Source organism: Cupressus sempervirens, chromosome 8, assembly GCF_028749045.1.
Source record: "Cupressus sempervirens isolate cs-2001-9-10 chromosome 8, ASM2874904v1, whole genome shotgun sequence".
Lineage (NCBI taxonomy): Eukaryota > Viridiplantae > Streptophyta > Pinopsida > Cupressales > Cupressaceae > Cupressus > Cupressus sempervirens.
The window spans coordinates 462,599,614-462,612,416 of NC_143125.1; the positions used below are offsets into that span (position 1 = coordinate 462,599,614).

A 12,803-nucleotide genomic window follows, 5' to 3' on the forward strand; every position below is an offset into this window, starting at 1 on the left:
AATCGAAGCTATAATTTAGTTTTGATACCACTTGTTAGAGGGTTTTCATTGCACCAAAAAAACCAATCTATCAATGCCTGATAGAACCACTCAACTTATAGTACACAAGAGGCAATTAAGCCCTTGTAATAAATCTCGAGAGAAGTGCTAAACATTTTACTAACAATTTAGTTACAATAGTATCAAGCAAATGATTTTGCAAATGAAAAACAAACTAAGTGGTCTTGATATTGGTAGAAGCTCTATGATTAAATACAACTCATATAAGTGACCTCATGGAATGTCCAAATACTTCATCCCTAAAAACATTATGATGACCTCTTGGAATGTTCTTGGAATGTCCTAATACTTAATCCCTAAAAATATTATGATGAATGCTTTATGGACAATTTAAGTTTATAAAACATCATATAATTGATAAAAGCTATGAAAAGAAGTTCCTACTTGAGAAACGTGCCTTATTAATAATTTCAAAGAGAAACATAGAAATGGGAATAAAAAATATAAGGTAATCATAAAGATCAATGATTCTAAAGAAGTTGGTTTGGCACATAAGATTCATGTTCATTGAAGATTCATGTTCATTGCATTGAAATGTCTTCATTTATGACTTGATGTTCCTTGTTGATTCATCCACATAAAGGGTATTCAGGGATTTTTTGCTGATACTCTAATACTGATTGTTGTTTCACAAGAGATTTTAAGAAACAATAGTATTCCTTCATAAATGATGGACGTTCATTTAGAGCCCAAACTCTGGAATCTTAATATTGATTACAGGATCACAAGATCAATGTGTGAGAAATTTCATTTGAGAGGATTAAAGAAAATAATTTTTCTTACTTTGGAAGTATACTTTAATCTTTTAGAATTCACTCTTTAATCGATGGCATTAGTGATGCTACACAACATTTATTCTTAATTGAACATCTTGAAAATATTTATAAAAGATATTATTCATATTAAAATAGATATTTATAATCGTATTGGATGCTTAAGTTTTTTAAGGTTGTTAAAGATTTGTTAACAAAATAAAAATTTCAGAGCAGCTAGCTTTTTTGTAGCTAGACTTATGAGATGCTTCAAGTTATTTTTTAGCTTGGTTGTCAAAGACGATACTTTGATCGAATTATAGTGAACCATTTTCATATGAATATGAATTTACAAATTACAAGTTTCACATAAGGAATTAGATATTCTCAGTTCGCTGATCCTTTCTGCTTTGGTTTTGATCTTTCATATTTCTAATCTAAAGTATATATTTTTGCAGTTGGAAGCTATTCCAACTTGTAGTTTGGCATAGAGATTCCTAAAACCTATCTAATCTTTAAAATCAGTCTCTATAAATAATTCCCTAAAAAACCTTTATTAGCTTACTTGAATCGAGTATTACATGCAGACCAGACTATATTAATCATGCATGGAAAATCATCTTGTTGTGTGCCCAAGGATGAAACTATAAGGTGTCTGGAATTAGCAGTGTGTAGTTCTTTCTACCGAGATTCCCTAGCTTCTAGTTGCTCGTGAATCAAATCCTTTCATGGAAATCTTCTCCACCCCTGAGGTTTGAATTGGAGTCTTGATAAGTAAAAGTTTGACCTCTGGGATTGACCAAATAAAAATAAAATAAGATAAATCTAGGGAATCTCTGCCAAAGATAGATATTACAAAAACAAAAAATTACTTTTCATTTTCTTTTCCCTTGCATAGGGACTAACACTATCCACAAGGACTACCTTGGGAATATTGGTAGTAAAATAGTCCTAAAATATAGAAAAGGAAAAAGTTCAGGATTTCATACTATAGGTGTCATTTTTAATATATCCACAGTTCTCAGAACTTGTAATTGGCTTTCAAAAATGTCACCACCTCTTGCTGCAACAAAAAATCAAATGAATGTCTTAAAATTAGTTTCCAAGTTAAGTTAATCTGAGATGGTGTAAGAACTACCATGCCCAGGTTATATTTATGTAATTGGACTACAATGCTTCTGGAATAAAATTGCATTAGAGCTTTTGTATCAATTGATAAGTAGGAGATACTTGTGTTCCAATTATCAATTGTATAAGAGCTTTTGTACAATAGCTTTTGTATCAATTTATGAGAATATACTTGGTGTTCCATCATTAATGAGGACTGTGATTGAAATGTTGATTCTTCAAGCATTCTAATTCACTATAATGCACTGTGGATATATTGTCCTTCGATAATTAGAAAAATCCCAAATGTGTGTAATGCATGGCTTTCGTGTTAATATGTGTATCTATATAGTTGTTCAAACCAGATTCAATTTCTGCAGGAACAATAGAAATATGTTTAACGAGCATATATATCATCAATTGCATGCCATTTCATCATTTTCTATTCTTAAATATTAAAATTGATAAAGGAATAATTTAATTAGCAAAGCATTCATCCTTGTTTGACTAAAAATAGTTAGTACTATATGTGAAGTATCAACAACCCTAGTTTTTCAAACCTTTAATTCCAATACTCGCACAAACCCTGGAGAGAGATTTTCAATGATAGGCTTTTATGAAAGACCTAATTCTAGTCTAACAAATTTATTAAGTATGAACAACCCTATTTTTTAAAACCTTTTACTCCAATTCTCGCCCAAACCTTGGAGAGAGGGGATTTCAATTAAGGGCATTCATGAGAGGCCTAATTCCAATCTATCAAATTAAAAACTGCAAAATCTAGTGAATTCAAAAGAAAAAGTTGGCATAGATAGTGGATTGCCTAGAGAGACTAGGCTCCCTTACTTTGTGCAAAAAACATACGAGGAAGAGATCCTGAGACTCAAAAGCCTCTATTTTGATTCGTATGTGAAACAGAGCAGCGCGACAAGATTGGGTTTTTCAAGACCCATCTGATCAATCAATCTATAGGACCCATCACCCTCTCAAAGGTATACCGCTGAAAAATTTTACCCACTTGATGAAATAAGGATTCTCATAATAGGGAATAAGAAAGTTCAAAATATTTGTAAAAATTTGTCTTAAAAAAAGAATGAAAAAGCCAATATCTAAAAGTTCAATTGATAGCACAAAAGGGAGAAAATGATATGATTCTTCAATGACTTGATTCATTGATGATAAAAAATAATGAGTAATTGATACAATACATGTAGATGTGCCTGAATATAACTAGGAGTAATGCAAGTGATGAACATAAGTTATAACAACTAAGCACATGTCCACCAAAGGTGGATTATCCTCCATTGTGGGTGAAAGTATGTGCAACAATGAGAGGATAAGAACACAAAGATGGATCACACAAAGAGAGGTGTGAGACAACAAGTGCTCAAATAAAGTGCAAACTCTTAGATATTTATGAGACAACTAGTATTAAAATGCATTATTCTAAATAAACTAAAATAAAGACAAATTAGTAATATCTAATTACACCAAAACTATCCTTTATGAAGACAGACAAAGAAAACGTTTTAGGAGTGATACAACAAGTCTTACCAACAGACATAATAAAATGCAACTTGCGGCTCCAGGGAATATGGAGTACCACTAGTACAAATGCTGAAACTTTGGTGCATCAATTAGAAGTAATGGCAAACTAGCAGCTACAAAATATATTATTTTGAGTCAAATAAGCCATTCTTGGGACTCCTAACTAGGATTTAGAGGTAGCTTTTTGCTACTTGTAGCAGATTAAGTTATCAAGAATGAAAACCACAATACAACGTGATTCAAAGGAAAAAATGCTATGGAAGAAAGGCAAACTAGGAGGATGCAGAGAACTGGTGTATATCATGAATGCCATTGATGCAACCAATGCAACACTACGTGCAATCTAGCCTGAGCCAAAAATAGTGAGTGCAATCACTTCAAGAAGTGCACAGTCGATATGAGATACAAAGATGTTGTACTTCTGCAAATAAAATTCAAAATAGGTAGTTAATTTAACATGCTCTTACAATGTTTTTTTGTAGTTTCTTAAGATGCTACAACAAAAATGGGTTTCAAGAGTTTTCAATCCTACCCGTGCAGTTGGTGCTGCTAGAGTACTAAACAAAACAACATAGACGGCACCAAAGGGTGCAATAGTTAATTGCAGCCCTTTAGGTGCAATCATCTTGTCCACATATCCCATAATAGACACCGCCACAAATGCCCCTGAATAAAAATAAGTGAATAAGCTAAACTGATCAAACCACAAACCACCAAGAAATATTCATATTGGTTGCAGATATATGCTAGATTACACTGATTATTTAATACAATTTACACTGGCCAGATAAGTTTGGAATCTATTAAGTGCCCAAAAAAATCTTTGAATGTGCAAGATGTTGATTTCTCGGGGTTTTGAACAAGACATGATTATCAGATTACTACAATCCATTTCTAACATCAAATTTTGTTTTTGGATTCAATTGTATATGTTTTTTTTGGGATAAAGAACATAAACAATGGATCTAGAAACAAAATTTGATATGTACGACATGATTAAACCAAAAAAAAAGAATTTAGCAAAGCAAGCTGTATAGCTAAATACTTAAAAATTTTCCTTTTGATATTTTCTAGAGTGACTGCACAATCCTGCAAGCTTTTCATGACCTAGGAAACATTCCCAAACATTGCTAATGCGGGGCAAGAAGCCCTTGGACTTATTCCTCAGTTGTGCACTAGAAAATGAAATGATTAATTTGAATTCACTCTATGTGAATGATTTTTATCTGAGTGCATATGCCAAAACATGGGTTTACAAGTTTTTCCACTGTGTTCTACTTCTACTACAACTCTTTTTAAGTATCAATATGTACTAAATTGGCTTTGAGACTATTGCAAGTTTGATGAGTTGGGTAGTGGAAGAAAGGAAACTACTAGTTGCAAAAATTGAGAATAGGAACACCACCTCAATTACAAAAAGGATGACGGACTCTCACCCAAGGTCGGTATAGATGCCTCTATCATGTTTTTAAGAGAGTATGCTTTCTTATGTGAAGCCAAGTAATGACATAACCAAAGTACACGGCACTTATTTTTCTCCAAAGCATGCAATGTCAAGAACAAAAACACCATAAATTCACATCTATCTACCAAAAATTTAGTATAATTTTCTAAGTTTCGGTATCATATTTTGTTGAGACCAATCAATAATGTCTCAGTCACACCCAATACCCTAAAAAGAGTGCCCAATAATAAACCTAATGAACAACTTCACAGTTTCTGAAGCTAGATGACAATGCAGATTTTGAGCCACCTAATGAACAGCTTCACAGTTTCTTGGATTTAAGCAAAAATCATATATATGCATGTTCTTGTGTCTAATGTCATATGTTGCATAGTAATTAATATCTCTTGTATAGATTACACTGATGTTGGTATATATTATGCTCTCTTCTATATTAGAACATTCTAACCTTTTATTTAAGGATATGGTGCTCAATTTGGTCACACTCTAATCTGTATTTGGTTTCTCATTTGTAATAGCTGGTTTAGTAACTACATAGATAAGCTTAATGTGATTGTTATAAAAATATTGTTTTGCAATAGTGTTTCATGTGTTGGCCAAGTCTGGTTTGAAGGCCACCCAGTTCAATACCCTGCTAGCATTTATATATATAGAGTTCTATAATATCATGAAAAAAAATCAATATAAAAAAGCTCATTCTCTTTGTAACATGTTTGGCTTTCATTTTAATTTCATTTTTTCTTCTATTGTGACAGGCAAGCTAGAGAGAAGTGCTATATTGAAGGCCATATCATGTGCAAGATTTAAATAAACTACCAAATCTCTAATTTGTTTGACTGGAGGTAGATTCCTGATTCTTTGCCTTAGAACACTATCATTATCAAAACCCTATATGAAATCTATATGACCATTTCATTTCTTCAATATGCCCTATTGATGTCCCTATCTAACTATATATCTTTTAATTGCATATAATAACTAATTTATGTAATTTTTCATGGCTATGTTTGTTGTTTAGTGTGGAGCCTGATCAGTCCCCAAGTGGGAGATTGTTAGATTGTGGTGATTGATCAGGAAAGTACTGTACATACTTCATAAATAGTGGGGTTCAAAATTTTTTTTTGGGCAGTAGCTAACATATTATGGCCGACATATGGCCAACATGTTATAACCCTAAAGCGGTTTAACACTTGTATAAAAGGGCTTAGGGTTGGGTATTTTTCATAATGTTGTGATGCGAAATTGGTTCTTGCGGCGGTATTGAGCTATAAGGGATTACGGATTGTAATAAGGTTGTAATCACTGGATTGTAATAAGATCAGACTTGCTGTTTGGTGGACGTAGCCCAGGGATTGGGTGAACCATGTTAAATCTTGGTGCCTTGTGTTCATTTTTGTGTGTTCTATTATTTTTTTGTTATTGGTTATATTTGCATGTAGTTTTTATTTCTATCCGTGGTTTATCCTAACAATGTTTGACTCATATAATTGTGATCTCTCTAGCACTATGATGTCATTTAATATGTCTTGCTAAAGCTTGTAAATTTTGTTCCTTTTGCCATGTCATGTAATATGTCTTGCCTTGTAGCTTACATGTTTTGAAATTGTTGTTAGGCCTTGTAGCTTGTATAATTTGATTGCTAGAGAGCTTCTATAGCTAAGCAAGAAGGCCGTTGCACAAGTTATAGCCATGCGCTCGGGTATGAAAATTGTATATTTTTTAATCTAATGTATATTTTAACTATACTTTTAGCTTATATGTTTTGAAATTTATTTTAGTGGCTTAATGTTGTAAGGTCTCTTGAAATAAGACCTTCAGGTGGTTGGTCAAAGTTTTACAAATAATCTTATCCGCAAATTTTCCTAGAACAATTGACTGAATGTTATAAAAGGTGATTGAGTTAAATGTCTTATAAAAGGTGATTTCATATCATTGCTAGAATAGTTTTCCTTTTCATCCATTTCTTGAACTATATTAAAGGTAGCTTCACTTCATTTATGAGTCTAACATGTTTTTTTTTACTTAAAAGGTGGAATAACCAAGACAAACCGTTGAAGGATGATCTTATAAAGAGCATGACCCAACTCTTTGGACCTCATGCATTCGAGAGAAACAAGCTCCTTGAAAAAATTGATTTATGTTTGAATTATATTAGGGACCAGTACAAAAAAAATTTACGAGATAACCCCAAGTAGAAGCGTTTGCCCTATGTTCTTGAGGCTAAGTGGCAGGCTTTGATTTTGGATGGAAAGTATAAAGCTGACAAGAAAAATAATATTACACTAGTAGAGAGTATAGCAAGGTATGTGATACTATTGAGAATGTAATTATGTACTAATTAACCTCTACATTTATACTATCTAACATATTTAAAACTTTTCATAGATTGCCTGACACATCAAAGGCAACAAAGGCAATACTAGAAAAGCACGAGACACACAAGCTCAGCTCTGGTGGTTTTCCAAAACTTCAAGTACGAGTTGTAAGTATTAGTAAATGAAAAATTGTATCAAATTTTTTATATATTGTGATGGGAAATGGTAGGATAGACTAGCTTGTCTATGCTCCTGATCCTCAACTTTTGCAACTTTTGTATTTCCTTTTGATATTTTAACTACCCTACATTGGTTGATGAAACAATGCAAGTAAAATTCACCATACCATGCAAAAATGAAAGGATCAGAGTTCAAGAGATGCCTCACAGAAGAGGATAAGAGAATTGGCTTCCAAAAAGGCTATAGAGCTGTGGTTGAATGGCTACAAGCTGAAATCAGTGTGGAAGGTTCTAATAATGATGCATCTGAGCCACAGGTAAATAAGCTAAATGAAATTTATTTCAAATTTAATACTTTACCAATTAGTCTATTTGATGTTAAGTTCCAATATAAAGTGAGTATATCTATTTTAAGCAAGCAATGATAACAATGCATATGATATTGGAATGCAACCTGACAATCCTTCTACATAATCTGTGAATGCTAAAGGTTCGCATGATGTGCATCCCAGTGGTGGAGGTATCCATTTTCTATTAATTTTTTTTATATGTAATTGCAATTGGTGTTTGGATTAATGTAACATTTTGTATAGCAGTTGTAGAGGATCAAGGGGTCGATGTTCATGAGCGTGTTGATGTTGAGTCCAGACAAAATGATGTGGTCAGATAAGGTAAAGAGCACCACAATTATGTTATTTAAAATAATTAAATACTTGTAACAATTATAATAAATTATTTTTAATTTAACTCTTTTATTTGTTATTGCAGAGGATCCCCCTTTGCAACGGCATAGGAATTTGAGATCATCAAGAATAGAGAAAAGAACAATTGATGAGGGGGGAATTGATGATGACACTGATGCTCCTCTTAGAGCTTACATAGAAAAAATAAATAGAAAGAAAAAAAAGAAATGATTGTCATCTACATACCTTAATTGATAATGACTGAATTTTATGTCTCAATGAATTTAATTATGTGCTAATAAATGTTCATGAATTATGTGTTAATGCAAAATATTGATGAATGTTGTATTTTTACGAATCTAATGTGTTAATGAATGTTTTCATGTGATATTGATTGAATGTTACATTTTATTAATGGTTGAAAGAATGAATGAATGTTAGATGTTAATGGGGAATGTAGAGTGATGTTAGGGGGAGGGGGGTCAGGCCAAATGAGCTTCCACCTTCACATGGTTGGCCCTGTTTAGTAGAGAATATTACACTATTCTTGAAACAAAGTGAAGCTCAATAAGATACTAAATATTTCTCTATTTTGTCCTATGTTTAGACTATTATCCTATGCATCTAAGGCTTCATGCTTTGAATTTTCATGAAGTTCTAAACTTGTAGCTTTTTTATTGCATCCTTGGATCTCAGCACTATCTTGGGACTGTGTTATCACCAATGATACGATTATCATAATTAACTAGGGACTAATGTATTATCGATGCCAAATGTATTAGTGAATGGGAAAAGTTGACTAATGAATTACTAAATAATATAAACTTCTGATTAGGCCATGAAAAAATCATAGAAAAATTCATTCAAGCAAAGGTTAAAGATCTTTAAACATTAGAACCGTTTGGAGAACCGTGCAAAGTGAATTAAGCATATCTAAAAGGTGATCTAGTAAATGTAGTTGGGCAAAATCTACTAAATTTATGCTCACATTGGCTGCATTTCCCTCTTCTTCAGGCAAGTCTTTTCTCTTGCACCTCAACATGAAAAGGACCATTCTTGTTATTTGTTTGTTTAACTATTGTTTTTTCATCGACTAGGATGTGGTAGGCTTGCAAGTACTGGGTTCACAATGAAAGCATGGAAAATTTCATGAACTTTCTATGTCTATTAAATCACTGTTAATATTAGTCATTTTGTCAATGTAGAATACACATTTTTTCTATTGTTATGTTCAGTCTGGATGATATGAATATGATATAGAGTAGATCTTAATGTTTTGATTTGTAGCTAAACAAGAGTGTTGGTTGCAAGGAAAAGAATATGGAGATTAAGAAGAAGGTTCTAATTTTGTTTGCAGTACTGTGCAACTTTTGCATTTGTGGCTCCACAAAATGAGGTCATCATTTTCTTGTATTATTCTTGGTTGAATTGTTGATCGGTCACAATTTCCTTGTATTAGTCTTGGTTAAATTGTTAATCAGTATCTGTGAGTGCCAAAGTAATTTGGATAATGAATTGCACAACATAGATTTAATGCTTGGAAGTTATAATTGTGTTTTATATATGAATAGTGCTTACATTGAATTTCTTTTGAGATAATCAATGTTTAGAAATTATAAGAGATTTTAGGAAGTTCGTATCTAAAAATCAAATACCATATATTATAAAGGATATGAGTTCTCTGTAGTTCGTTATAATTGAAAGCAATCTTGTAGGTTAAACTGATTTAATGGATCTCAATGACTTATTGTAGGTTAAACTAATTTTATGGACATTTCTAATCACACTCAATAATTTATTATAGAAAGAAAAAGGATCCAAAAGTTTAATCAAAAAACTTGTTTTCAATGTGTGTACATAGTTTTCTTCTGATTTCCTCTTATTAGTGTTAAATGATGTTCTAAAGTTTCCTAAAGAGGAATATCTCTATCTAACTTGGTTATGCTTTTTGTGGGCATGATCTCAATGTGGACATCCAAGTTTTTCTAGAGTTACATGCATACTAAGAGTCCTTAATGTGGAAGGATTTGAACTGATATTACTTATCAATAGAATTATTTTCAGTGGTACGTAAGGGAATAGTCTTTTCATGATCTACTAGTCTGAAAATTGATTTCTTTTTTCTTGAGGCAATGTTGGTTTGCTCAATACCTGCTCTTGATGCTTTGATGTTTTTATATTCATGTTATTAGTTTTAACTGCCTAATGTTAAAAACCACTACTTCAAACCTACTCATCAACTTGGCTCTGAGTGCATGATCAACCTACTTTCTTCCATCTTTCATTGCTGAGAAATGTTTTCTATTACTCCACCTAGTGTTTCATGTTGCTTCTATACCATCCTTGACAACCAACTTACACCATAGCTTATGGGAGCATTTCTCACAATCTTCATTCTAGATTAAAAAATATCACATATATTCAATGATTTCTTTATTCCTAGTTAACAAATTAATGGGTATTGTATCTTGTTATACACACCCATTGGCCCTAAGCACTGATTTGTGTGTGTAATATAACCAGTGACAGTGCCACACCATGGTAGATTCATAAGGGAGGCAACAAAATCTCCCACAATAGCAACATATGACAACATAATTGTGGGAGGAGGAACAACATGATGTCCACTAGCAGCAACACTTTCACAGAACTTCACAGTATTGCTTTTGGAAAGAGGGGGGAGCCCATATAGGAATAACAACATTACGAGACTGGAGAATTTCTCAGTGAATTTGGTAGACAATTCCCCAACATCGCCCTCCCAACAATTCATGTCAAAGGATGGTGTATACAATCACAAAGCACGTGTGTTAGGAGGAGGAATTCATTAGTCAACTTTTCCCATTCACTAATACATTTTATTGCATCCTTGGATCTCATCACTATCTTGGGATTGTATTATCACCAATGATACGATTATCATAATTATCATAAGGTGCTAAAGAAAATTGGCAAAGAAATTATACATACTCAATGTCTCACCTCATTGTAACTGAGCCTAAATTGGAGATTTCAATCTTTAGAAAAAATCGCAAACCTTACTTTGATTTCCACTTTTTTGTATCATGGATTGTTTAAGCAGTATACAAATCTAGTCTTAATGTCATTATTGTTTTTTCTTGTGAAGGTATATGGGCAGGTATGAAAACTGTGTGCTATTTTGATGGGAAAACTTATGAATGGGTGGGAATAAGCCGACAATGTAGTATTATGGGTAAGGTAAGTATTATCTTCATGCTCAATTTTCCTTATCCAAGTAGAAAAGTATACTATTTAAAAAAAATTCCAATCTAATTATATAGCTCTAGAAATAATGTATTCATAAGGTAGAATGTTTACCTATCTCATCTTTTAGAATTGTCGATTGTATCTCTCAAATCTTAGGATATTAGTTTTATGTGATGATAAAATTCTTAACTGAATTGAATCCAGAAACCAATCACTATGATTATAATAAATAGTAGAAATTTAATATCTGATTCTTTATAATTTCTAACTTAATATAAATTTTTTTACTGAAGCTAAATATTACATATATCATTTTTGAAGGACTATCAATAATCTGTTATTATAGGAGTGAATTCTATAGACATTAGTAACATTTCAACAAATAAAGCTAGCACGAGTCATCAACCATCTCGAGTGTTGAGTGTTCGATCAAGGGATAAGTATTAACTGCAGTCCTATCATTACTTTTAGAAATTCAAGTCATGCTCCTCTAAAAGCATAGAATGCTTTTTCCTCCTATATTTTAAAGAAGAATAATGGTTCAGATGCAAGATTTTTATTAAAACTCAAGTTATTTTGTGTTTATTGGCCTTAACAAGAGATTTTTTTCTATGTTGTGCAGTGGTAAGTGTTAAACTTTAATGTAGTGTTTAAAAAGTCTATTGACATTGAATGACATACTGGACTCGACTGGTTGTAATTGGAGGTTATTACATGTTGGAATCATTTAGGAGTATAAGAGAGAGTCATCCTGTGAATGGCAGTTCTAATCTAATTTTTTTCACCGGCATGCCAAGTTTGGGGGCATTGATAAATGAAAAAAGATTTCACTCCAACTTCACTTGGTGAGCTGATGACTTGTAGCTTGAATTTTGCTCCCTTATTTTCTGTGAGCAGTTGTTAAGATCTTTGAAAGCTGAAAAGGAGCTGCTTTAAGTCCCCTTTTGGTCAGCTCAGCAACTTTTCAAGCTTGCAATGCGACAATTGTTCATAAAGTCATTTTTTTCTTTTTGATTTCAAAATGCCGATTTGTGGTGATTTTTAGCGGTGCTTAGGATTCCATTCAGCTCAAGGTTGTCAAAGTTTCTGTAGAGGTATGCAAGTTTGAAATTCTTTGATATCGTCTCAAAATTTGGGCTCAATCTGAATACAATCCTTTTGCTAATGTTTTCAAAGAATAATAGATTGTAGATTATTTGTCAAACTGTAAATTTTTGTGACAATTTTGAGAGATTATCTGTGAACAGAGGCTATAGATGCCTGCAAATGCTTCATTATAGACCTATGTCTAAGTTCCTATGTGTGAAGCCATTAATCTCAATTAATGATTTGATTTCTTCACCAAATTTTTCTTTAATACAAACTAATTCCTTCACTAGTCTTTCTATGCTTGAGAATTACTATTTCTCTTTGTCAATCTGGAAACAATTGGATACTTTAGATGTTGCCTATAAATAGAAGGATAT

At 32.4% G+C, this 12,803-nt stretch overlaps 1 pseudogene; it reads right to left on the reverse strand.

Annotated features, from left to right (window-relative positions):
• Positions 1-1,833: 1,833 nt before the first annotated feature.
• On the reverse strand, positions 1,834-10,882 carry LOC149543240 (uncharacterized; annotated as a pseudogene).
• Positions 10,883-12,803: the final 1,921 nt, after the last annotated feature.